Here is a 27480-nt window from a genome sequence, read left to right as displayed (position 1 = left end):
ATAACTTATGCACGGATTGAGAATGATTTTGAGGTACTTTCAGAACCCATTATGAACAGTGAAAACTACTTACCATTTTGATAGTCTGTTCATACTGTTTAAAACTGAAAAGTGCTCTGTGGGTATGGCCTGGCCATCTTACACATTTATAGAAAACTAGGAAAGTATTTCAAAATTGAACATATTTGGAAAGGAGTGACTTTAGAAATCATCCGGGTAGCAAAGGGTACTTCTGTTTCCTGATAAAGTTCACTTAATCAGGCCATTTTTCTTTCATTCAAATCAGATGAATTGAAATTCAAGTGTCAAAATGTAAGTATACCTTTCACAAAGCAGCAACTGCTGGATTCTGAAGTGACTTGATGGCTAGTAACACACCAGCACAGCACAGTCTCCCACGTGGGTGCTGCATGTCCTTGGGCTTTGAATAGAGTTCGGTGTTCCTATGACCAGACAGAATGGGCTAGCATGATCTTACACCTCAGACAACTTTATTTCATGCACTGTTTTGCCTTTTGCTTCTTAGTTTGACTTCTCATTGTGTTGGTGGCTTTTTAGATAGTTTGAGTATAGGAAAATTCAGTGACATTTTGCTTAAATGATGAAAGCATCTGGACCATACCTCACTGAAAAATTGATGTTACCAGAAACCAAATCCATGTTAAATGTTGGCTATACCTCATTACACCAACACTACCCACTTAGAATATATAATTGATAATAACACTTGTCCATTTCCCACTCTTTACCCCTTGCCTCCCAGTATATATCAAAGGCTAGGCATCTCGAGGTAAAACAAGGTGAAAGACGTGAGGGAAGGAGCAGTGTTGCAAACATTGACATATAGGTAGGGCAAGCATATATAGTGCAAACATTAGGAATACAGCCTGTGCAAGAAGATACGGTGCCAGCACTGGGAATGTAGCTTCAGAAGTGAAGACAAAGCAAGGAAGAAAGTAGAGGGTTTAAGGTGAAGGAGACAAAAAGGAAAGGTACCTACCCAGATCTGTGTTATCTAGTTACTGCCCTGTATATTCACCACCACTAGGATCCCCCATGGGGCTCACAGAATGGATCCCTGTTGGATGAGGCCTGTGATCCATCAGGAGCTTCTTGCTCTTTACTTTTTCTAGGACTTTTAAAGTCCTCTTTGAAGATGTCATCTTTGGTGGGATCACTGAAACGGGACACATCTAGGTGAAGAGCTCTGCCTAGGGGTTGGAGTTAGAGGTGAGTTGATACATGGTGTGGTAGAAGTCATGAGTCAAATTCACCGGAGGGAAATCGTAGTCGTCATCATAGTAGTTTGTATCCTGTGCTGCCCCAGCTTTGTTAAAGTAACTGGAGAAGGCCTCTGAAATACAGCTGAAGAAGGCATGGTTGGATTTCCAGGTGGGATAGGAGAAGGCTCTGGGCCATTTGGGAATATTTAAAACATTTTCTTCCCCATTTTCTGTCTGTACTTGCCAGTTTGTGAACTTTACCCATTAGAATGACTTGTGGCTGGGATAGTTTCAAGGGGGACGAGGGAGCCTGGAGTATGGTGGCCTAACAGCTTGTTTATACATGAAGGCAGCTGGCAGAAACTTCCCAGAATCAGTTGGCCAAGTCTACTGTGTGGCAGGGAAGAGAACTGGCTGTTCCTATGTGATGAGCAGAGCCCCCTGCATCATCTGAGTGACTGGTGGCTGAGCACTCATGGTGGTTAGATGTGGGACCACGGGCTCCAGAAGAATATACAGGGCAGTAACTAGATAACACAGATCTGGGTAGGTACCTTTCCTTTTTGTATCCTTCACCTTAAACCCTCTACTTTCCTTCTTGCTTTGTCTTCACTTCTGAAGTATCACTTCACTTGAGAAGTATCTCTCCAGAGATGGGACTCGTGGTGACATAATTGGGAGGTAAAGCAGCAGTGCTGAAAGGTGCAAAATGGAATGTATCTGCACTGCCAGAAGTATGTGAGAAGAAGATGGGATAAAATCACTTGGAGTTGTAAGAATGCGGGGAGTGGTTAGAGCAGGAAGGGTAGATAGGTCCCCAGAAGCTCTGATTAGGTCACAACCTTCGTTGCTTCAAAAACTTCATCAAAATCTGTCGGTAGATTTCTTCTTGGGGTGACTGCAGCACGTTATTTTCCAAAATCCTTCAACAATGCTCATTACTTACAGGTTGACTTTTTGGTACACCCTAAACACATTTTTTTTTGGCTGATGTGAACCCGGTCCATAGCTTGTTCACCCGTATTCTTTTGTGCCTTTTTCCTCTATTCTTTTTGTGTCAATTCATAAATGAGTTGGAAGAGATCTCTCACGTCCAGAATAACAGATTCAGCTGCCTGGGCTGTTTTTATGACCACAAATCTGTGATTCCCTTGCTTCCCACCAACATATGCAGAGACCCAGTGGCCTGTGACGTCCCTTGTAATGTGGGAAATTTCTTGAACATCATGATGCTGCTGAAGAGGCTGCTGTCTTCCCATCCTTCAGAGGAGTTCACCATATTTTCTGTTTGTGTTCTTTGGGACAAGCCCCAGCAACAAGGCCCTTGTGTTTCATCATGAAATGTTTTTTTAAAAATATTTTTATTGCTAAAACAACATACAAACACAAACATTCTTAACATAAAACATTCTATACATGGTGTACAATCAGTGGCTCACAATATCATCACATAGTTGTATATTAATCACGATGATCATTTTTTAGAATATTTGCATCACTCCAGAAAAAGAAATAGTCATACATACAATACCCCTTACCCCTCCTGCTCATTGACCACTAATATTTCCATCTACCCAATATATTTTAACTTTTGTTACCCCTATTATTTGTTTATCCATATTTTTTACTCACCTGTCCATACCGTAGATAAAAGGAGCATCAGAAATAAGGTTTTCCAGTGAATAAAAAAGTAATTGCAAAGTCCCCTTCAGGGAATGGTGAGAAAGGGGGAATATTCAACTTCCCCAAGTTGAATTCTTGATATTCTCACAAGCAGTGGGGACAATCAAATCAATAGGCTGAGACCCTAATCTTGGGGTTTGTTCATATGAAACTTAACCCCACAAAGGATAGGTCAAGCCTACTTAAAATTAGGCCTAAGAGTCACCCCCAGAGAACCTCTTTTGTTGCTCAGATATGGCCTCTCTCTCCAGCCAACACAACAAGCAAACTCACTGCCCTCCTCTTGTCTACGTGGGACATGACTCCCAAGAGTATGGACCTTCCTGGCAACGAGGAACAGAAATCCTAGTATGAGCTGAGACTCAGCATCAAGGGATTGAGAAAACCTTCTCGATCAAAAGGGGGAAGAGTGAAATGAGACAAAATAAGGTGTCACTGGTTGAGAGATTTCAAACGGAGTCGAGAGGTTATCCTGGAGGTTATTCTTATGCACTAAATAGATATCATCTTGTTAGTCAAGATGTAATGGAGAGGCTGGAGGGAACTGCCTGAAAATGTAGAGCTGTGTTCCAGTAGCCATATTTCTTGGAGACGATTGTATAATGATACAGCTTTCACAATGTGACTGTGTGATTGTGAAAACCTTGTGTCTGATGCTCCTTTTATCTACCTTATCAACAAACGAGTAAAACAAATGGGATAAAAATAAACAATAGGGGGGAAGAAAAGCAGGAGGAAACTGTCATTACTAATGGTATTTTTTCAAGGTAAGGTTGGACTTCTTAAAGTTTTTGTAAAGATTGAGTATAAAAGTGTAAAATTCTGGTGCTAATTTATTATAAAAAGCTACTCTGTCTAGGACCTTTCTTATTTGAAGAAGTTGAAGTCTTTGCATTTTCTCTACCTCAGTGACTGAAATATTTCCTGAATAAGGAATATTGGTATTTAAAAAAATTACAGTATTTCTAATTGTGGTCTACATAATGCACCCTAATATATATGTATGGAGAATAAAATTGAGTTTGGAATAAAGAAAATAAAATTGAGTTTGGCCTTTTCACCTGTCTAATTGCATGTTAATACCCACCCTTTGGGGTTTATTCTTATTATTTTAGAGATGAAGAACCAGACTATAGGAAGATTTTTGATGACTGATTTAATCTCTATTTGTGAATGGTTTGTTGAGATCTTCTATTTCTTCTTGAGTCAGGGTAGCTTGTTTGTGTATTTTCAGGAATTTGTGCATTTCATCTAAGTTGTCTAGTTTGTTGGCATTATAGTTATTTATGGTATCCTCTTATGATTTCTTTTTAAATTTCTTCAGGGTCTGTGGTGACAATACAACCCTCTCATTTCTGATTGTGTTTATTTGCATCCTCTCTCTTTTTTTCTTTATCAACCTTGCTAGTGTTCCATCGATTTTATCAGTTTTCTCAAAGAAAATCTTCTTGATCTCCTTTATGTCATTAGCCATCCTATTGATTTTATTTAATAGAGTTGTATGAACATATTTGATTAGTTCCAACGTCTGTGTCTCCTCTGGTGTTTTAATTTGGTCATTAGGCAGGGCCATATCTGTCTGCACTGTGATTTGCTTAGTGATCTGCTGTCTTCGTCGCACGTAAATATCTTGACTGATTTACTTTGGGAGTTGATTTCTTTCAGTAGTCTAAGGCCTTGTGTTTGTGGGATGGTTGTACAGCAGAGACCAGGACATGGGTGGAGCACTAAGCATAACTTTTCCGTGGAGCAGGGCCAATCTTGAGCTATTCTAGTCAGCCATCTTCCCGGAAGTCCCTCCAAGTACATTTTAACGTAGTTGTAGAACAGATTTTAAAGTTTGGTATGGGTTACAGTTCCATGATTTTTCATTTCTTCAAAGATGCTGGAGACTAACAGAAATATCAATAAAATGATTCACTAGTCATACTCATTTGTTAAATCTTCTCTGCTATACTCCTCTTTCTCTTTAAATAACATATATAGATAAAAGCAATATATTTCAAAGTACGTTACAACAATTAGTTGTAGAACAGATTTTCAAAGTTTGGTATGGGTTATAATTCCACAATTATAGGTTTTATTTCTAGCTGTACTAAGGTACTGTAGGCTAAAAGAAATATCAGTATAATGTTTTAGCACTCATACTCATTTGTTAAACCTGAACTTCTCTGTATAACTCCACCATCACCTTTGATCTTTCTCCCACTCTTTAGGGGTATTTGGGCTATGCCCATTCTAACTTTCTCATGTTGGAGGGGCTGTCGATAATATGGGATAGGGGAATGGAAATAGTTGATGTTCTAGAGAGGCTGGCCCCTCTGCATTTCAGGATTTATCTGGTCCAGGGAACTATCAGGAGGTTGTAGGTTTTGGAGAATTATCCTAGTACATGGAACCTTTGCAGAATCATATATAATGCCCTAGGTATTCCTTAGGATTGGCAGGATAGTTTTGGTGGGGGGTTGGCATGTTATGATAGGTAGCAATATCTAACTGAAGCATGCGTAAGAGTAATCGCCAGTGTAGCCTCTTGATGCTATTTGAACTCTCTCAGCCATTGCTACCTTAATTATTACACTTCTTTTCCCCCTTTTTAGTCAGGGTGGTGGTAATGATTTCATGGTGCCAGGGCCAGGCTCATCCCTGGAAGTAATCTCCCACACTGACATGGATGTCATGTCCCACATGGGGGGGGGGGGAGGGCAGTGGTTTCACTTGCAGAGTTGGGCTTAGAGAGAGAAAGGCCACATTTAAGCAACAACAAAAGAGGTCCTCTGGAGGTGGCTCTTAGGTATACCTATAGGTAAGCTAAGCTTCTCCACTCCCTACATAAGCTTCACAAGAGCAAGCGTCAAGATCTAGGGCTTGGCCTATTGATTTGGGTGTCCCTAATGTTTGGCACAGTATCTGGGGTTTTCCCCGTGGTAAAGTTTAATAGGTCCATAATTTGTCTCCTATCCCTCAAGGGATTTTGCCAGTACTTTTTGATTATCTGCTTAATATACTCTGGGATGTATAGAATTGCATTTAGCTATACAGGATTAAAGGCTCTCATTCTGGGCTCCCTGTTTTTGGATTTATTCAGACAGGTTGAGTTAGATTATGTGCTACAGATTCTCTGTTCATTTTTAAAGTTTTTTTTTCCCCTCACATCATAGGATCCAACCTAAGTAAAAAAATCGGTGGTTTCTGGTATAATCACATAGCCATGCCTTCACCACCACAGTCTATAGGAGGATATTTTCTTTTCTTCTGCAGAGAATCCCATAGCCCTCCTCCAATACCCACTTTTTGGCATTTAGTTTCAGCATACTGCTTCTGTTACATTCAATGGAAGCATATTACAATATTACTGTTAATATAGACCATAGTTTGCATTAATTGTATTTTTTCCTGTATACCATCCCATTTTCAACTCCTTGCAATGTTGACATTCATTGGTACTCCTTTAGGCAGAAACATTCTTATATTTGTACGTTTAATCACCATCATTGTCCACTCTAGGCATCACAAAGTTATGCTGTCTCAGTCTTTATCTGCTCTCTTTCCTTTTGCTGTCATATATGCACTCAGCCCTTCTCCCTCAACCATACTCATACTCAATTTCATTCAGTGTACTTATATTATTGTATTACCATAAGATAGTATTGTGCTATCCATTTCTGGATCTTTACAGTCATGCCTGTTACACATTCTGTCCTCCTTCAGCACCAAATGCCCAATCTCTACCCTCTTTCTATTCCTTGATGATCCGTGTTCTTAAGTTTAACTCTCAAATTTCACTCTGTGATGATAATTCATATTAGTGAGATCATACAGCATTTTGTTTTTGGCTAATTTTGTCCTTTTGTTTTTGGCTAATTTTACTCAGCCTAATGTTCCTCAAGGTTCATCCACATCCTGCGTGCGCCATGACTTAATTCTGTGTTACACCCATGTAATGTTGCATTGCATGTATATGCCACAGCTGGTTTAGTCATTCTTCCATTGATGGGCTTTTGGGCTGTTTCCATCTCTTGGCATTCATGAATAATGCCACTATAAACATTGGTGTGTAAACGCCCATTTGTATCCTTGCCTTTAGTTCCTTTGAATATATACCTAGTAATGGGATTGCTGGATAATATGGCAATTCTATACTTCGCTTCCTGAGGAACTGCCAAATTGCCTTCCAGGGTAGTTGCACCATACTACATTCCCACCACCAGTGGGTAAGTGTGCCTCTTTTCCCACATCCTGTCCAGCACTTGTCATTTTCTGTTTTTTTTTTAATTTGGCCATTCTAGTAGGTGTGAGATATGTCGTTGTGGTTTTGATTTGCATTTCCCTAATAGCTAGTGAAGTTGAGCATCTTTTCATAATCCTTTTAGCCATTTGTATTTACTCTTCTGAAAAGTGTCTGTTCATGTCTTTTGCCCATTTTAAAATTAGATTGTTTATCTTTTTGTTGTTGCCTTGTAGACTCTCTTTATATATCCTGGATATTAATTGCTTATCTGAAATGTGGTTTCCAAATACTGTCTCCCATTGCATAGTCTGCCTTTTTACTTTCTTGACAAAGTTCTCAGATGCACAAAGTGTCTAGTTTTGAGGAGATCCCATTTATCTATTTCTTTTTTCATTGCTTGTGCTTTGGGTGTAAGGTCTAGGAAACCACCTCTAATCACAAGATTTAGAAGATGTTTCCCTACGTTTTCTTCTAAAATTTTTATGGTCTTAGTTCTGATGTTTAGGCCTTTGATCCATTTTGAGTTAGTTTTTGTGTGGGGTGTGAGATATGGGTCCACTTCCCTTCTTTTGCATATGATGCACTTCTCCAAACCCCATTTACTGAATAGGCTGTTCAGTCCCAGTTGGGTTGACTTGCCCACCTTGTTAAAGATCAGTTGTCCATAGGTGAGAGAGTCTCAACACTCAGTTTGATTCATTTGGTCAGTACATCTATCTTTCTGCCAGGACCATGGTGTTTTGACCACTGGAGCTTTGTAATATGCTTTAAAGTTAGGCAGTGTTGAGACCGCCCCTTCATTTTTCTTTCTCCAAGATATTTTAAGCAATTTGGGGCACACTGCTCTTCCAAATAAATTTAGTTATTGGTTTTTCTGTTTCTGCTAAGTAAGTTGTTAGGATTTTAATTGATATTGCATTGATCTATAAATCAATTTGGGTAGAATCGACATCTTAACTATATTTAGTCTTCTTATCCATGAACTCAGTATGCCCTTACATTTATTTCGGTCTTCCATATTTTAGCAATTTCATGTAGTTTTCTGTGTATAGGTCTTTTCTGTCCTTAGTTAAATTTATTCCTAATATTTGATTCTTTTGGTTGCTATTGTTAATATAATAGTTTTGCATCCCCCTCAGGTTGCTTATTACTGATGTATGGAAACTGATTTTTTTTTCTTGTGGTATGTGCTCAGTATACACCATTTATTAATGCATATGCCAAAGGATCACATCATAGTATGCATTTGGAAAAATCATTATCAAAGCAATTGCCTAACAATTTAATATGATTAATTGTGTCTGTTTGTGTTTTCACACCCAGGAGCAGCACGATTCTGACAGGTAGGACACTGTTCCCTTCTGTCCTTAACACATCAGACCAGCTTGTCCACCACACAGTCATTTTAACAGGCTCTTCTGCATTAGAGGGGAATCCACTAAAAGTTATGAGCCTAAGTCACAATTACAAAGTAACTTCTACAGCCAAGTATGTAAATACAGACTCTAAAAAGTCAAACCATAAAAATACAGAAAATGCAAATATTCAGAGATTATTTCATATTCCAAACCCACGTAGATATATCTTTATATACAGAGCTATATTTTGTTCCTACTGCACCTGATCATTTTGAACTTATAAATAGCATCAATTATGAAAGTTTAAGCAATTTCTTCAGACTCTATTTTACATTAATCACTAAGTAGATGAAGGCATGACTTTTGTTCCAGTGCAATATATAGTAATGCTGCATTCAGTACAAATTGTTGAATATTTTTAAAAGAAAAAAACATTTAACTGATTATAGAGCTAAATAAATAAGGAGACAGTCATAGCTGTTAGAGGGAAAACACTAATAGTATAGTTACTTATCATGGGTAATTTTAAGAAGTAACTCTTTCATCTCATTTCTAGACCATTACTCTATGACTTTCCAAAGAATGAAATTTGGTAAAGCTGAGACACAATGCTGTATGGCAAATGCATCAACTTACTGTTTTTACAAATGTGATGTGACCTTGGCAGTATTGAAGAACAAAGTTTTTTCTTCAATATATAAAACATTTTTAACAAACTCTATTTAGCATTGCTTTGTATAAGTTTGCTTTAATAGCATTTCTTCACAGTGATATTTCAGAAAGATTGGAAACTGGTCAGCATAAAATATTCCCACCTTTTGTATTTTAATTTGTATGCAAAAATCATCCCAGTGTAGCTGCAATTATAAAATTACAAATGCAGAAGTTACCACAGTTCTGTATATGGTGGAAAAGGGTAAGACATCTACACTTAGTTTAAGTCTAAATAAAACAGAGTTTGAGTAACAAGTGCTTTATGATATATAGGCAATATAAACTAGTTTAAGAAAGAAAACAAATGAACAAACTCAAAAGACTAAATGTTTGTTAGTATGTTTAATAGATGAAAAAATGGCAATGAATTGAAATCCACATTTTAAAAGCTAACCTTGATATTTCACTTTACATCATAATTTTGGCACTTCATAGAACATTTACTTCTTAAAGATCATAATTAGTATAAAAATTCAACAGGTTTTCTACATACCTTGTAGACGTTGTATGCAATTACTGGCCAACACTGAAACATAGTGAAAGTGAACTAGACATTCCCATATATTTGCACATGCATGCAGTGGTCAACAATTATAGTATATGAATTCTGGAAGATATCTTGCAGTATTTGTTTCAAGCACTCTCTTCAGTAGATCTCGTTTCAGATTTAAGTCTTACAGATTCTTTAGCCACATCATCACTGGTCCTCTGAGAAAGTATTCTAAGGACAGTCAAACCAGTTTCATCCATAGAGATATTTTTCAAAAGAGGATACCGTGCCCCATAGGTTCCCTTTTCTGCTACGTTCTGCAGCTGAATGACTCATTCCTATAATTCGATCTTCTCGGGCAAAGCAGTATCCTTAACTGACAAGTGAAGTTCATAGGCCCCTGGACGGTTTTCATTACTCAGAATGAACTGAAATATTTTGTTATACTTTGGTGACCATGTGTTGCTTTTGGTCTTTGTACCTTGTTTTCTCTTATTGTCTCCACAATACAAACTTCCATGAAGGCGTGGAACATTGCTGTGGTCTGCCAGTTTAGTTCATTAATAGCAATCATTTTCACAGTGACTCTATGCTCTCCAGTTCCTGGGCTGGCAGTGATGTCCACCTGAACAGATACCTGGCCCACTACTTCTTTGGAGGAGCGACTCTGTGAAATTTGAATTCTATGAATTTCTTTATCAAGGCATCAGTAGACTGGGTGTAAAGGCTGAGAGCATATCTTAGAAACTGAAGAGCTGGGCTTTTTTCAAAGAAATTCTTTTTCAGGCCATCTCCTCCTGCATGAAAGTATTGCTTGATGGTGGCCAGGAGCACCTCCATTATAGCACACCGTCTTGGCGTCAGACCCCTGGCACCCTCTCGAATCATGTGCTCCTTCAGCTTGGATAATTATCCATGATCTTTAGCTGCAATGAAAATCATCTGGGATCCTGTTTGATCTGTCAGAGGAGGGAGAATAATTTGTATTTCTATTTTGTTAAGAACAAGCTTCCATAACTCTTTTAAAACTCTCTTGAGGACTGTTTTCTCCTAGATTTTTGCTGAGAGTCTTAATGTTCTGTCCAAGACGTCCATGAGCGGTCTTAGTACAATCTCTGTATCTATTGCTGCACTGTTCTTATTAGATGTGGTATTTCCATTTTCTCTCATTTGATTTAGTTCAAAATTCATCTGTTTTTTGCATTCTTCTGTTGTAAGCTGGAAGCTTTCACCATAAGTGATGCTGAGCTCATCCAGAACTCCACTGAGTTTAACTTGAAGTTCTTTTAGAATAGTACTAGCTTCAGGATCTAACTCTTTCCCACCCATGGATTCAAACATTTTTTCCAGCTGGACCTTCAACTCTTGAATGTTGTTCATCAAGATACAGGGCACATTTTCCTTATCACAATATGAACTGAAATCACTTGATCCTATTGCAGCATACTGGAGCAATACTTTATTGATAGTCTTTGCGAATCTTCTCATTAAGTGAGATAATGCTTCAGGATTAGGGCATTCCAGTCTGTTGATAATCTCAAAGTTCTGATTAAGCTGAGCAAAGATATCAACCACAGAGTAAGAGAAGAGGGCATGATCAGATGTCTGCTAGAATCCATCTTTTTTGTCTCTTCCTAGTGCTGCATGAAGGAACTCCATTGATACATCTTCATTTTCGTCTAGCCATTGCGTGACAAAAGATTCAAACTGCAAGAAGTATTCAGGAACAGCATCCTTGAAGGCAGGAAGTTCTCACACATATTCATTATAAAACCATTTCACTTTGAGATGCAAATTCATATAATCAGTGCCCTTACATAACTGCTGCTTTTCATGTCTTCTAGTGAATATTTCATATCCTGAGCAAAAAGAATCCACATAGTTTCAGCACTTATTTTTCCCATGTTCAGTTCTTGAGGAAACCTTCACTCAAGAAAGGCTGAAGTTCAGGGTTTCTCTGTCAACTGGAAAAGCGCCTGGCGAGCATGGCGATGTCTGCTGGAGCTTCCTCTCTAGGCTTTTTGTTTCCTGAAGCTCCCCCAGGGTTGTTTTCCTTCTTCATCTCCAAAGGTCTCTGGCTGCATGGGCTTTGTGTTTCTCATGACTGTCAAAACTTCTGATTTTTGAGTGTTGATTTAGTGCCCTGCCACTTTGCTATACTCATTTATTAGGTCTAGTCACCTTGCTGTAGATTTTTCAGGATTTTTGACATACAGTATCATGTCATCTGTAAAAAGGGAGAGTTTTACTTCTTCCTTTCCAGTGTGGATGCCTTTTATTTCTTTTTCTTGTCTAATCGCTGTGGTTAGAACTTCTGGCATAGTGTTGAATAACAGTGGTGACAGTACATCCCTTTTTTGTTCCTGATTTTAGAGGGAAAGCTTTCAGTTTCTCACTGTTGAGTATGATATTAGCAATGAGTTTTTCATATATTCCCTCTATCATGTTGTGGAAGTTCCTTTCTATTCCTAATCTTTGAAGTGTTTTCATCAAGAAAGGATGTTGAATTTTGTCAAATGCCTTTTCTGCATCAATCTAAATGAGCATGTGATTTTCCACTTTGATTTATTGATGTGGTGTATTACATCGATTTTCTTGTGTTGAACCAGCTTTGCATTCATGGACTAGATCTTACTTGGTAATGTGTATAGTTTTTTTTAACATGTTGCTGAATTTGATTTGTAAGTATTTTGTTGAGGAATTTTGCATCTATGTTCATTAAAGAGATTAGTCAGTAATTTTCTTTGCCTGGCTTTGGTATTAGGGTGATGTTGGCTTCATAAAAAGAATTAGGTAGTTTTCCTTCCTCTTCAATTTTTTTGTTGATTGTACTAATCCTTTCTTGAATGCTTGGTAGAATCCACATGTGAAGCCATATAGTCCTGGATTTTTCTTTTTGGGGAGCTTCTTGATGACTGATTCAATCTCTTGTGATTGGTTTGTTGAGGTCAACGATATCTTTTTAAGTTGGTGTTGGTTGTTCATGCTTTTCTAGGAAGTTGTCCATTTCATCTACATTGTCTAGTTTATTTGCACATAGTTGCTCACAGTATCCCGTCATTATCTCCTTTATTTCTGCAGGGTCAGTAGTTGTACCCCTTTCCCATTGCTGATTTTATTTATTTGCATACTCTCTCTCTCTGTTTTTCATCAGCTTAGCTAAGTGTCTATCAATTTTATTGATTTTCTGAAAGAACCACCTCTGGCTTTGTTGATTTTCTCTATTGTTTTCATAATCTCAATTTCATTTTTTTCTTCTCTAATTTTTGTTATTTGTTTCCTTTTGCTTGCTTTGAGGTTAGTTTGCTGTTTTTCCTCTAGTTTTTCTGGGTGAACAGTTAATCCCTCAATTTTTGCTCTTCTTTTTTAATATAGACTTTTTATAAGGCAATAAATTTCCCTCTCAGCACTGCCTTTCCCACATCCCTTATGCTTTGGTGTGTTGTGTTTTATTTTTCACATGCCTCAAGATATTTACTGGTTTCTCTTGTAATTTCTTCTTTGACCCACTGGTTCTTTAAAAGTTTATTATTTAGCCTCCATATATTTGTGAATTTTCGAACCCTGTTATTGACTTCCAACTTCATTTTGTTATGATCTGAGAAAGTGTTTTGTATACTTTGTCTTTTAAAATTTGAGACTTGCTTTCTGACCCAGCCTATGGTCTGTCCTTGAGAATGATCCATGAGCATTTGAGAAAAATGTATATCCTGCTGTTATGGTGTGCAATGTTCTGTAAACGTCTGTTAATTCTAGTTCATTTGTCATATTATTCAAAATCTGTTTCCTTATTTGATCCTGAGTCTAGATATGCTATTTGTTGATGAGAACAGTGTATTGAAGTCTCCAGCTATTATTGTAGAGGTGTCTACTTCTCCCTTCAGTGTTGTCAGTGTTTGCCTCATATATTTTGCGGCACTCTGGCTAGGTGCATAAATATTTTTGGTTGTTATGTCTTCTTGATGAGTTGGTCCTTTTATTAATACATAGTGTCCTTCTTTGTCTTTTTTAATTGTTTTCAATTTGAAGTCTACTTTGTCAGATATTAGTATTGCTACCTTCACTCTTCTGGTTGTTGTTTGCATGAAGTATCTTTTACCAACATTTCATTTTCAATCTGTTCTTATTTTTTATTTTTCACATGGGCAGGCACCAGGAATCGAACCCAGGTTTCTGGCATGGCAGGTGAGACCTCTGCCAGCTGAGCTATCGTGGCCAGCCCACAATCTGTTTTTGTAATTGGTCTAAACAAAGTCTCTTGTAGACAGCATATAGATAGGTCCTGTTCTGCCAGTTTATGTCTATTTTTTTTAAGGCTATAAATTACTTATTGGCAGGGACCATGTCTTATTTACCTTTGTATTTCCATTCCCCAACAAAATACCTAGCAAACAGCAAGAGCTCAATGTCTATGAATCAATGAATGAATGTACAAATTAATGAGCTATTACCCATAATTACCACCTGGATAGCACATGCTTGGTAAGATTCTGATGTCTTTTATGTCTATGATGATAGAGCACTGAGTGTGGGAGAACAGAGTGGCTGCCTCTTGAGTTTCAACTTTAGACAATGTGGGAGGCCTATGAATGAAAAGTGAGAGGGCTAGGAGTCAACAGAAACTTCTGAAACTACCTGTTATTAATACCTGCTGTAGACTTTCCTTTCTCTGAATCTTGTTTTATTCTTTAATTTTCTTTCCTGAAACATACCCATATTTCTGTCTATCTTTTATACTTTTAAGGGAACACAGTTTATCCTTAAACTTTATTGGCAATCTCACTTTTGATTTATTTACATCTACATGAGAAAACAATGAAAATTCATGATTGAGGGCATTCTAACAACTGACCATTATGTTGTGACAAAAGCATGTTTTCTCAAACTAAAGTATCAAGATAATTCATAATAGACTTTTTAGAACAGAATGATCATATACTGTAAGAACCTGACCCAATTTCACGAAGTTAATGAAAATTATAAAATCTCTCCTCTAAGTGAATTACATAGTAAAGTTAACAGCATTGAATGGATTACACGTTTCTGAAAGTGTAGGTGTGTTTCACAAGATCCAAATCAATGTAAATTTGTCAAGAATTTAATTTTTGGAGCAATAAGCATTTTATAAATGATGACAAAAGGAATTTCCACATTTGGGTTACATTACGGCACATTTTCTGACCAAACAATATGATGAAAAAGAGAAAAAATGTCAGTTTTGTACCTATGACAGTTAAAAAATGTCATAGGTACAAAAGAAATTTCATTTAGATTAAAAGCAATTCATAGCAATGCCAGGATATATTAAGAAGTTACTTACAGTAGATTTTTCAGGGGAAGATGGAACATCAAAAGTTTCATTAATATAGTTTTCCAGATCTTGTTGAGAGTGCGAATGATGAATTTGGTTCCAACTTTTTCTTAGATTGTTTGGGTGGTAAAGCTGGAGGCTGCCCATGTCCAACGGCCTCTTCTGATGGTGATGATTCCAGAACAAGGCTTCCAGCAACAAAGCTTATGTGTTGATGATGGATATCTGTGATGCACAGATACTTTACCCAGGGAAGTGGGAACCACATGGTCTACCAAATGCCCAGCTGACAGTGGTCATAACCGGGTTCCCTCTTGTGTGAATGCAGAGTTTCCATGATTGGGTGTTGTTCCAGGTGGAGACTGTGAAGGAAGGCTTTGTGTTTCTAATCTGTCATCAGATAGTGAATTTCTGCTTACTACTTCCTAATCCATTAATTTCTGTGCCAAGGGCTTACTTGGGGATCTTGCAAATATCCTATCTTTATTTGCCTTTTATTTGCCATATTGAACTGACTTGACTTCAGTTCTCCCACAGTACCTGAATTTTGAACCCAATGTAAAATAATGTGCAAAAAAAATTCTTTTGAGGTGGAAGTGGTCTGTCCAAATGGAAGAATGTGTTCTACATATGCTTTCCACAAATTTTTACATGCTCTGTAATTCACCATATTAAATCCGAACAATGTTTCTCTAGATTCATGCAATTCTTTTCTAAGTTGAATAAAAAACTGTTTGTACTTAAAAGAAATTTTTATAATCTTCAGGCAAGGAAAGGTATTCATTCGTACTCTGTTTTTATAAATCAGAATTCTTCCTGACATAACTCCAATCAAAATTTCACTGTTACCTTGATCCCTTGCATAGTGAAATTCAACTACATAGAGTTCTAAGGTATGTGCTGTGTTCAGGTAATTAAATTCTGCTTCTGCAGGAGATAAACCTGTATGTTGCTGATGTAATCTTGCAATTTCTTTTTCAAAATTTTGAGATTGCACAAAGGATAGATCAAGCCTACTTAAAATTAGGTCTAAGAGTCACCCCCAAGAGAACCTCTTTTGTTGCTCAGATGTGGCCTCTCCCTCCAGCCAACACAACAAGCACACTCACTGCCCTCCCCCTGTCTATGTGGGACATGAATCCCAGGGGTGTGGAGCTTCCTGGCAACATGGGACAGAAATCCTAGAATGAGCTGAGACTCAGCATCAAGGGATTGAGAAAACCTTCTCGACCTAAAGGGGGAAGAGTGAAATGAGACAAAATAAAGTGTCACTGGCTGAGAGATTCCAAACAGAGTCGAGAGGTTATCCTGGAGGTTATTCTTACGCACTAAATATATATCACCTTGTTAGTCAAGATATAATGGAGAGGCTGGAGGGAACTGCCTGAAAACGTTGAGCTGTGTTCCAGTAGCCATGTTTCTTTTTTTTTTTTTTTTTTTTTTTTTTTTTTTAAGGAAAGACAGAGAGAAGGAAGGAAGGATAGAAGGAAGGAAGGAAGGAAGAAAGGGAAACATTTTTAAACATTTTCTTGTTTTTATTGTATTCTGTTTCTCCGTTTTTGTTACATGGGCTGGGGCCGGGAATCGAACCGAGGTCCTCCGGCATAGCAGGCAAGCACTTTGCCCGCTGAGCCACCGCGGCCCGCCCCCAGTAGCCATGTTTCTTGATGATGATTGTATAATGATACAACTTTCAAAATGTGACTGTATCATTGTGAAAACCTTGTGTATGATGCTCCTTTTATCTACCTTATCAACAGATGAGTAAAACAAATGGAATAAAAATAAATAATAGGGGGAACAAATGTTAAAATAAATTTAGATTGAAATGCTGGTGATCAATGAAAGGGAGGGGTAAGGGGGATGGTATATATGAATTTTTTTGTTTTCTTTTTATTTCTTTTTCTGAATTGATGCAAATGTTCCAAGAAATGATCATGATGATGAATATGCAACTATGTGATGATATTATGAATTACTGATTATATATGTAGAATGGAATGATCATAATAAAAATTTTTTAAAAAAAATTTGAGGTTTTTTAGGAATGAAAGAATAATCTGAGGTAGCCTGGCAAGTTCTCTGATTATAGTCTCCAGGTTCAGACTGAACAGCAAATGAAGCCATAAGAGCAGCAGTATTATAAGGACAGGGCAGTCTTCCAGTGAGAATGTCTTGTGTACTTTGCAAAAAAAATACTGGTACCTTGTATATTCTTCTTGTAACATGTTGGGGTCACTTACGAAAAATTTGACTCTAAAGTTCATATTGTAAAGAGATCCTCTCTTTAGCTGCTTCCTTATTGGCTTGTTTGAATCCAGCCACATTGGATTGTCTGTGGAATCATCAACCAACTGTAAACCAAAATAGTCTTGCTCAGTCAAGTCAAGATGCTTGAAGTCTATCTCCAATAGCACTTGCCCCTGTTCATGCTTATTAACTTTGAAAGCATGTACAGTGTTATCCAGAAGAAGGATATTGCAAACCACCTCTGTATGCAGTCTGTCTCGGGCCAGTTCTGAAGCTTGCACATTGTAGGTTCTGCCAGCAGTCAGTCAGAAACATGATGTCATTACTGTCCACATGGGATCTTCATTATCACAGCCACATCCTCTTGGCTGGAGAAGAAAAGCCTCGAGGCCCAGGAATGCTGGGGAGAAGCGCATCCACCCTGTCCGCTGTGGGTGGTTCCCTCAGTGTCCCCCCAGCAGCTGCCACAGCGTCTGCACCGCGGCCCCAGGCCGCTGGCTCCACCTCATCCTGCAGGGTTGCTGGGGAGGTGGGTGCTCCCCATCTTCCTGCCAGAATGTGATAATCTACACACCCAAAAGTGCCGTGGGGGAGGGGAGCAGGGGTCCTGGCCCCAAACCTCCGACCCCTCAAACAAAGCCAAGTTTCTCCCCCTTCCTGGCTCAGGCCCCAAATTCAGCTCCTGGGGATCCAGGAGTCCTGAGATAACAATGTGTGTGTGTGTGTGGGGGGTGGGTGGGGAGGGTGAGAGGCGCCACGAGCAGTGGAAAACCGTGCAGTGTGGCATGAGCCAGCGGGCAATCCTGGGCAGCCTTAGTGTATGAGTGGAAGAGCCAGTCTATGTCTTTTGATTGGGGAGTTTAATCCATTAACATTTAATGTTATTACTATAAAGGCATACTTTCTCCTACCACTTTGTCTTTTGGATTTTATATGTCATATCTAATTTTTTTTCTCTTTTTACCTTTACTGATAGTCTTCATTTCTACACTCTTCTCCAGATCCTTCTCTCCTGTCTTTTCCTATCTGTAGTGCTCCTTTTAGTGTTTCTTGTAGAATGGTCTCTTAGTCCAAACTCTTTCAGTGACAAACTCTTTGTCTGAATATATTTTAAACTTTGCCTCATTTTTTTTGATGCCGAGAAAAAGGATGTTTTATCCTGACCACAAATTATAATTATTTATAAAAGTTATATAAATGCAGGCTAATCATCTTTAAAGTCTCAAAAAGTTAAATATATATATAAAGCACAGAATATAAATTTAGTTGAAAAAAGTTATAACAGAGTTCTAAATGTTATGTAGAAACATAGATTCTAAAGATTATGGCGATCATTATCCAATCCACTATTAATCATAACAAAGAGCTATTGGGCCTAAATGTAAATTCAAACATATAGTGTCTACTATATAATAAACAGATCAGAGAAAAAGTATAACTGCAATGCCTAACAGGAAACATTAAATTCGTTTATAAGTATTATATTGTTTAATAAAATAAGGAAACAGATCAAAGTGTAAAGTGTTGGATAGTCCTGGCAACCAGGTCACCTTTAAGAATAGTTTTTCAGGGAAGCTAAAATGAGCAATGTAAGGTTCTACACACGTAACTGAAATGTCAGTTATTAAACTGGAGCCAGTACTTTGATTTCTAGAGAGTACACACCCAAATATAACAATTATACATAAGGATTGGGAGGAATGCCATATATTATTTCACAATTGCCACTGTGTGTTTCTTCTTCTCTGGCACAACTGGCAGAGATCCAGGCTTGCTATGTTTGTGATGATCATTTCCTTTCACCGGCAAACTTCTTTCATGATGCACTGCTCCTGAATCTGGCTGCAGATAGATTTTGGTAGATGACGGTGATCTATATGTTTTATCTGAGGATGATGCTGAAATTTCTCTTTCAATTCCTGATTATAATCTTTGGCTGTTTTTTCTCATGACATAAGCACACCCAACTTTTCAGAAGCATTAGCTTTCCACAGACAAATATTCATTTCGTCAGATCCACACATAATGTACTTGCTGTCAGAATTCCATTTTTATGTTGCATTTGCTTTGTGTGATAAACTTCCCTACTTTGACCTTTATCCATAGGAAAGATTTGAATAAATTTATCAGAGCTAGCAGACACAAACTCTTTCCCAGTAGGAGAGTAATCCACATCAAGCACTACAGGTACATGATCCATATGTAACACTACAGGCAAGTTAAGTGCTCACATATAAAAAGTATATAAGTTGTAATCTTTATTTGCTGCAGTAAAAATGAAAGCCTCATAGGGTTCCCACAGATTATATTTGTTCTCATATCTAAGATAATATCTTTTTTCAGAGGAGTGGCTTGCCTCATATCATACAGCACTATATTTCTGTCAAGCACAACTTCCCAAGAGAAATGTCTCAATTGGGTTAAACTTAACACTACTTATACTGTGAAATCCCCATGTCATTGAACATATAGGATTGGTTTTTTGTTCATCCCAAATATCCACTTACAGTCCGCATGTAGCAAAAACAGCTTCTTTCCAGTGGTGATCAATTCTGCTATACATTGCCTTTCCTAACACTGTATGCAATGGCTCCTCCTCCTCTTCGTGGCCTGGGCCATTCACTTTCCAGTGCTTCACAGTTTTGTCATCACCAATAGTAAAAAAAGAAGTCCTACAAAAGTGAGTACATATTCCTCATAGAAAACCTTCATGTGGTTGTATTGTATGGATACATTTTCATTTAGTCAAGTTCCAAATTCTCACCATCACATGCCCCAGAAAGGATTGTAGCTAGGCTTGTTGAATGTTTTGCCAAGCAGTTGACTCCCTCTTGGTGACCATCCGAGGAGGCAAGGAATGGTTTTGCAAAATACCTGTTCTAGTTGGGTAGCATTTAAAGCTCTTATATATTCTCATAGAACCTCAAAAACATGTAAGGCAGGATCACAGTTTCTTTGAACTCTCTGTAAGTCCAGCTTTGTTTCAGATGTAGTTGTCCAGGTACTAGCTCAGCATATTCACCTTCATCTTTGTGGCTTGTTTTCTCCCAGGAAGCTTTCTGTCAGGGTTCCTGCTATAGACACTTCTTCCACCACATGCAACTTTCCCTTCTCCTAAACTACTTCCTTTCACATGACTTGATGTGGTGGAAACTGGCCAGCTCAGCTGGGTCCAGTGGCATTCCATAGGTTTGCAGCCATTTAAGTTGGCAGGGGGCAGTTTTTCAGTGGCTTTCTCCCATCCCCAAGCCTTTACCCTGAGTCTGTGGCAGCCACAGGCAAGATGGTGCCAGAGACCCAGGTTCGATTCCTGGTGTCTGCCCATGTGAAAAACAAACAAAATATCTAAAGGCAATATGTATATTAATGCACTTCATGTTACTCAGTTCCCTGAGACCCTGCTCATATTTTTCCTTTCTTTTCCCTATCTCTTCTTTTGTGTGTCATATTTCAGATTTCCTGTTCGCTAGTTCACTAATCCTTGTCTTCTGCCTCTTCGAATCTGTGGTTGTATGTCTCCATTATGGGTTTTTTTCCCCCCATCTCTTTTATTGTGCCTTTCATTCCCATACGTTCTGTCATTTGTTTTTTCAGGCTTGTGACTTATGTTTATCCATGTCTTCTTTAAATCCTTTATCTGTTTTTTGCCATATTTTCCCTCAACTCATTCATTTGATTTTTGATGTGATTTTGCATGTCTGTTTGAACATCCTTAATTAGTTGCTTCAACTCCTGTATCTCATTTGAAATACTGATTTGTTCCTTTGATTGGGCCTATAGCTTGGATTTTCCTAGTATGACTTGTTAATTTTTGTTGCTGTCTAGGCATTTTATTTCCTTAATTAGTTCATCTGAGGATTGTTTTCACTCTTACCTAGAGATTTCTTGGTTGGCTTTGTTTTCTACCTGTTCTTTGGCATTCAGTTCAGCTTATTCTAGACCTCTACATAGATTCTGTTTAACTGATCAGAAATTTTTAGCTGTTGTTTTTCTGGTTTTGCCCTGCACTTTTTTCTAAGGAGGTTCTCCTCAGATATAATTGACCCCAGTTAGGTTTTCCCAGACTAGTCAGGCCCACCTCTCAGGAGGAGTTTGTAATCAGTATCAAGCTTCACTGAGGGTGAGACCCAGCAGGTTGTCGGTCTTTCCAATGACACCTCTAGAGTCCATGCTTTCCCTTTTCTGTCCAGTCAGTGATGCTTGTCAGGCTGCAGCTTCCCACCAGTGTAGTGTTGTGGTACCTTTAATTCTCAGCAGCCTCTCCTTGCAAGGGACTTGGTTGAAACAGAGGCTAAGGTACAAGGGGCTTAGGTTGCTTCTGTTTCCCAGGTCCTGTGGCCTGAATTACCTGAAGGTGGGCCACCACTTGAGCTGGACTCTGCTTCCCCTTTTCTTGAGAAGATACACCCTTTAGGGAATTACCTCCCCCACTTGATTCCTTAGTTTGTCTCTCAGTCCTGTGTTAACTCAGCCCTTGCCTGGGTCCAGCTGGCAAATAAGAATGTCTGGGGCTTTCTCTAATGAGCTATTTGGAATACTTTAAAATAATAAAATATTTCAAAATTAAAATTAAAAATCCCTTTTCAGAGTCAGTCCCCGGCCCCCAAATTTCCAATACTCTGAGCTTGGCCAACTTCAAAATCCTCCATCTTTATTCTATTTCCCCCTTTTTTTTCCTGTCAGCCCTGCCTCCTATCTGCTGCAATTAAAACCACAATTTGAGCTTGATTGAGCTATGTTCCCGTGTTACCAGTAGAAACAACTTAAAGATGTAAATTATTTCCATTCAGCTGATTAGTTACTTTGTCTCTCAGACATACCTTAATTCCATCCTTGCCTGGGGCAGTGCAGAGGCCTGAGAAGGCCTGCAGTTCTATCTAGTGGGCTGTTAAGAAGATTAAAAAAAAAGAAAAGACTTTTCAAGAGCTGGAGATGGTAAATGGCTTTATGTGCCCCTTTTCTTGGGGTCCAGCCCTTTTCCAGTGTTTTGTGCTGTCCAATTAAAAAAGCTTCTGTTGCTTTTTCCTGTCAGTCCAGCTCCTTTTCTGTGGGGCAAAACCTCCTGGTTCCTTTAGTGTACTGGAGTGGTCTGTTTTCAGCAGTCCAAACTGTTAACTTTGCAATTGGAGTTTGTTAGAGCTACCTTCCTTATTCCTAGTAGATTTGTTTCTTTTACCCTCAAAGGAACCAGTTTGCCAAGCCCACGTGGGAGGGGTGCTGGCCTCCAAGGCTTCGGAGACTTACAGTTCTCTGTGGGATCTCAGCCATCCCACCCATTCCAGACTGGTGTACAATGTGTGTCTAGTCACTGAAGTTCTCCAATAGTTCTATACAGTTCCTGGCTATTTACTAGCTGCCCTGGAGGAGAAACTAAATTCCACACCTCACTACACCACCATCTTGCCCTCACTCACTTCTTCCAATTTTGCCAATGTTTGCCTCATGTACCTTGGAGCAACTTGATTGGGACCACAGACATTTTTAAAAAAAATTTATTTATTAAAAAAATTTAACAAATGAACTAAAACATTAACATATATAATCAGTAATTCACAATATCATCACTTAATTGCATATTCATCATTTCTTAGAACATTTGCATCAATTCAGAAAAAGAAATAAAATGAAATAGAAAAAAAAAGGTTGTACATACCATACCCCTTTTTCCTTGCTTTCATTAGCACTTCAAACTAAATTTATTTTAACGTTTGTTCTCCCTACTATTTATTTTTATTCCATATGTTTTACTCGTCTGTTGACAAGGTAGATAAAAGGAGCATCAGACACAAGGTTTTCACAATCACACAGTCACATTGTGAAAGCTGTATCATTATATAATCGTCTCCAAGAAATATGGCTACTGGAACACAGCTCTACATTTTCAGGCAGTTCCCTCCAGCCACTCCACGACATCTTGAAGGACAAGGTGATATCTACTTAATGCATAAGAATAACCTCCAGGATAACCTCTCCACTCTGTTTGGAATCTCTCAGCCATTGACACTTTGTCTCTTTTCACTCTTCCCCCTTTTGGTCGAGAAGGTTTTCTCAATCCCTTGATGCTGGGTCTCAACTCATTCTAGAGTTTTTCGCAATCCCTTGATGCTGAATCTCAGCTCATTCTGGGATTTCTGTCCCACGCTTCCAGGAAGATCCACACCCCTGGTAGTCATGTCCCACATAGACAGGGGGAGGGTGGTGAGTCTGCTTGCTGTGTTGGTTGGAGAGAGAGGCCACATCTGAACAACAAAAGAGGTTCTCTTGGGGGTGACTCTTAGGCTTAATTTTAAGTAGGCTTGACCTATCCCCTGTGGGGTTAAGTTTCATATGAACAAACCCCAAGACTGGGGGCTCAGCCTATAGCTTTGGTTGTCCACACTGCTTGTGAGAATATCAAGAATTCAACTTGGGGAAGCTGAATTTTCCCCCATTCTCATCATTCCCCGAAGGGGACTTTGCAAATACTTTTCCACTCACTGATCAAATCACTCTGGGATTCACTGGGACATCACTCTAGATAAACCAACAAAATCTCATGTCTTACCCAAGGTTCCATGTACTTATGTTGTTCAACCAAGCTATCTACATAAGTTATATTAGGAGATGCACTAGTCAAAGTATAGATTTGTACCAAATAAACATTTTTTGCTTTAGTCTCACACATTAGTTGAAATTTTAAAATATTCATTACCACCTATTTTCAGCACACTGTAGTAATGACATTCTTTTGTTCTTCCTCATGCAAAAACATTTTTAAATTTGTACATTTAGTCACTATCATTATACACTCTAGGCATTCCTAGATTACACATCTCAATCTTTATCGTCTATCTTTCTTTGTGATTTCATTTATGCCCCACCCTCCTCCCTCTATCATTCTCATATGCAGCTTCATTCAGTGTTTTAACATAATTGTATTAGTTAGGTAATACTGTGCTGTCCATTTCTGAGTTTTTAGATTCAGTCCTGTTGCACAATCTGTATCCCTTCAGCTCCAATTACCCAATATCTTACCCTATTTCTATCTCCTGATGGTCTCTGTTACCAAGGAAATATTCCAAGTTTATTCACTAATGTCAGTTCATGTCAGTGAGACCATACAGTATTTGTCCTTTTGTTTCTGGCTAATCACACTCAGCATAAGGTCCATTCATATTGTTACATACTTCATAACTTTATTCTGTCTTACAGCTGCATAATATTCCATCTTATGTAAATGTCACAGTTTGTTTAGCCAAGTGTCTGTTGATGGACATTTTGGCTGTTTCCATCTCTTGGTAATTGTTAATAATGCTGCTATAAACATTGGTGTGTAAATGTCCATTTATGTCCTTGGCCTCATGTCCTTTGAGTAGGGACAGCATATAGATGGGTCCTGTTTTTTAATCCATTCTGCCAGACTATGTCTTTTGATTGGAGAGTTTAATCCATTAACATTCAGTGTTCTTACTGCATGGGTAGTACTTTCTTCTACTATTTTGCCTTCTGGATTTTATCTGTCATAGCTATTTTTCCTTCTTTTTACCTTTACTCATAGTCTTCCTTTCTACACTCTTCTCCACACCTCTCTCTTCTGTCTTCGTATCTGTCTCTAGTGTTCCCTTTAGTATTTCTTGCAGAGGTGGTCTCTTGGTCACAAATTCTCTCAGTGATTTTTTGTCTGAAAATGTTTTCATTTCTTCCTCATTTTTGAAGGACAATTTTGCTGGATATAGAATTCTTGGTTGGCAGTTTTTCTCTTTTAATAATTTAAATATATTATCCCACTGTCTTCTCGCCTCCATGGTTTCTGCTGAGAGATCTGCACATAGTCTTATTGGGCTTCCCTTGTATGTGATGGATTGCTTTTCTCTTGCTGCTTTCAAGATCCTCTCTTTCTCTTTGACCTCTGACATTCTGACTATTAAATGTCTTGGAGTATGTCTATTTGGATCTGTTCTCTTTGGGGTACGCTGCACTTCTTGGATCTGTAATTTTAAGTCTTTCATAAGAGTTGGGAAATTTTCAGTGATAATTTCCTCCATTAGTTTTTCTCCTCCTTTTCCCTTCTCTTCTCCTTCTGGGACACCCACAACACATATATTCGTGCACTTCATATTGTCTTTCAATTCCCTGAGTCCCTGCTCATATTTTTCCATTTTTTCCTATAGTTTCTGTTTCTTGTCAGATTTCAGATATTCTGTTCTCCAGTTCAAAAATCCTATGTTCTGTCTCTCGAAATCTACCATTGCAGGTTTCCCTTCTGCTGTGTCTTTCACTCCCATAAGTTCTGTGATTTGTTTTTTCAGACTTTCAGTTTCTTCTTTTTGTTCTTTCCTTGCCTTCTTTATATCCTCCCTCAATGAGGGAGGTTTGGTGAGGTTTTCCATGTCTGCTCGTACATTCTGCATTAATTGTTTCAGCTCCTGTATGTCATTTGAATTGTTGGTTTGTTCCTTTGACTGGGCCATATCTTCAATTTTCCTAGTGTGATCTGTTATTTTTTGCTGGCATCTAGACATTTAATTACCTTAATTAGTTTATTCTGGAGATTGCTTTCACTTCTTTTATCTAGAGTTTCCTTGCTGGATGAATTTGTTGTCTATCTGTTCTTTGACGTTCCGCTCAGCTTTTTCTGGACCTTTAGCTTAAGTTTTATTTAACAGAGGAGTATTTTTCAGTTCTTGTTTTCTTGTTTCTTGCCCTGCTTGTGTGGTGCCTTCCCCCACCCCATACACACACTTAGGAGGGTCTACTTAGATATCATAGACCCCAGCCAGATTTTCCCAGACCAAACTGGCCTCCTATTAGGAGGAAAGAGTCACCTGCGTCGGTTTTCCCTGAGGGTGAGACCCAGCAGGTTGAAAGACTTTCCTGTGAAGTCTCTGGACTCTGTTTTTCTTATCCTGCCCAGTATGTGGCGCTTGTCTGACTGCAGGTCCCACCAGCATAAGATGATGCGGTACCTTTAACTTTGGCAGACTCTCCCTGCTGGGGGCATGGTGGAGACAAAGGAGAGGCTGTAGGCTGGTTTTAATGGCTTCAAATTACCAAGCCCTGGTGTCTGAATTCCTTGATGGAGGGATTCCACCTGGGTGGGGCTTCACCCCTCCCCTAGGGAAGGCACAGGCTCCAGATAAGCCCCCAAAAGAGCTCACTTCTGCCTATGCCTGGGGCAGTTGCAGCCTGAAAAGTCCTGCTGCTGTATCCAGAGGCAGTCAAGCCTTTGTAGATACACAGCCACAAAAACCTCTGTTCCCTTCTTTTTTCCCCCCTTTTTCTCTCAGTCTTGCCCCTTTGGCGCCGGGGCAAAAATGAGCAACCTCTGCCCTGATCAGGTTCACCTAAGCTGGGGGCCTATTTTTAGTAGTCAGAATTTTTAAATTAGTTCCACAATTGGCGTTTGATTGTGTCCAGTCCCTGCTGCTGGTAAAGTCCTTTCCTTTCCCCTCTGGGAAGCGACCTGTGGGGGAGGGGCGCTGGCCGTTGCAGCTTTGGGAACTCACGGTTCTGGGGGGTGCTCACAGCCGGTCCAGCTGGTCCAGACTGGGGTATGCTGTGTGTCTGGTCTCTGACGTGGCCCCAGGAGCTGTTCTGTACTGTTTCTGGTTATTTAGTAGTTGTTCTGGAGGACGAACTAAAATGTGCACGTTAAGCTGCCATCTTGACCCGAAAGTTTGCCTTGTAATATTTTTATCAGGCTTTGGCATTAGGGTGATGTTGACTTTATAGAATGAGTTAAATAGTGTTCTTCTTCTTCAATTTTTTGGAAGGGTTTGAATAGGATTCGTAATAATTCTTAGAATGATTGGTAGAATTCACCTGTGAAGACATTTGGTCCTGGGCTTACTTTGTGGGAGGGTTTTAATGAATGATTCAGTCTCTTTACTTGTGACTAATTTGATGACGTTCTATTCTTTTTTTTTAAGGGGATTTTTTTTTTATTAATTAAAAAAAATAAACAAAACATTTAGAAATCATTCCATTCTACATATATAATCAGTAATTCTTAATATCATCACATAGTTGCATATTCATCATTTCTTACTACATTTGCATCAATTTAGAAAAAGAAATAAGAAGACAACAGAAGAAGAAATAAAATGATAATAGAGAAAAAAAAACAACTATATGTACCATACCCCTTCCCCCAGACATTCTATTCTTGAGTCAGTGTAGGGTGTTCCTGTGTTTCTAGGAAATTGTCCATTTCATCTAAGTTGTCTAATTTGTTGACATGC

At 38.6% G+C, this 27480-nt stretch overlaps 1 long non-coding RNA gene and 5 pseudogenes across 1 annotated transcript in view; all 6 read right to left on the bottom strand.

Annotated features, from left to right (window-relative positions):
* Nucleotides 1–320: 320 nt before the first annotated feature.
* The window catches only part of LOC143650666 (uncharacterized), a 59249-nt gene continuing 32089 nt past the window's right edge, over nt 321–27480 (bottom strand). The window contains exon 4 of the long non-coding RNA XR_013159632.1: nt 321–443. This is a non-coding gene — a long non-coding RNA (uncharacterized LOC143650666). The remainder of the gene's footprint in view (nt 444–27480) is intronic.
* LOC143650978 (disabled homolog 1 pseudogene) lies at nt 451–1700 on the bottom strand (annotated as a pseudogene).
* On the bottom strand, nt 1833–2636 carry LOC143650977 (disabled homolog 1 pseudogene; annotated as a pseudogene).
* Nucleotides 9267–14068, bottom strand: LOC143650976 (protein unc-13 homolog C-like; annotated as a pseudogene).
* LOC143650975 (tyrosine-protein phosphatase non-receptor type 4 pseudogene) lies at nt 13987–17583 on the bottom strand (annotated as a pseudogene).
* On the bottom strand, nt 18601–20288 carry LOC143650660 (DDB1- and CUL4-associated factor 13 pseudogene; annotated as a pseudogene).

The sequence above is a fragment of the Tamandua tetradactyla genome, chromosome 11, assembly GCF_023851605.1.
Source record: "Tamandua tetradactyla isolate mTamTet1 chromosome 11, mTamTet1.pri, whole genome shotgun sequence".
Classification (NCBI taxonomy): Eukaryota; Metazoa; Chordata; class Mammalia; order Pilosa; family Myrmecophagidae; genus Tamandua; species Tamandua tetradactyla.
Note: the sequence above shows the minus strand (reverse complement) of the source record. Positions and strands in the feature narration are given on the sequence as shown.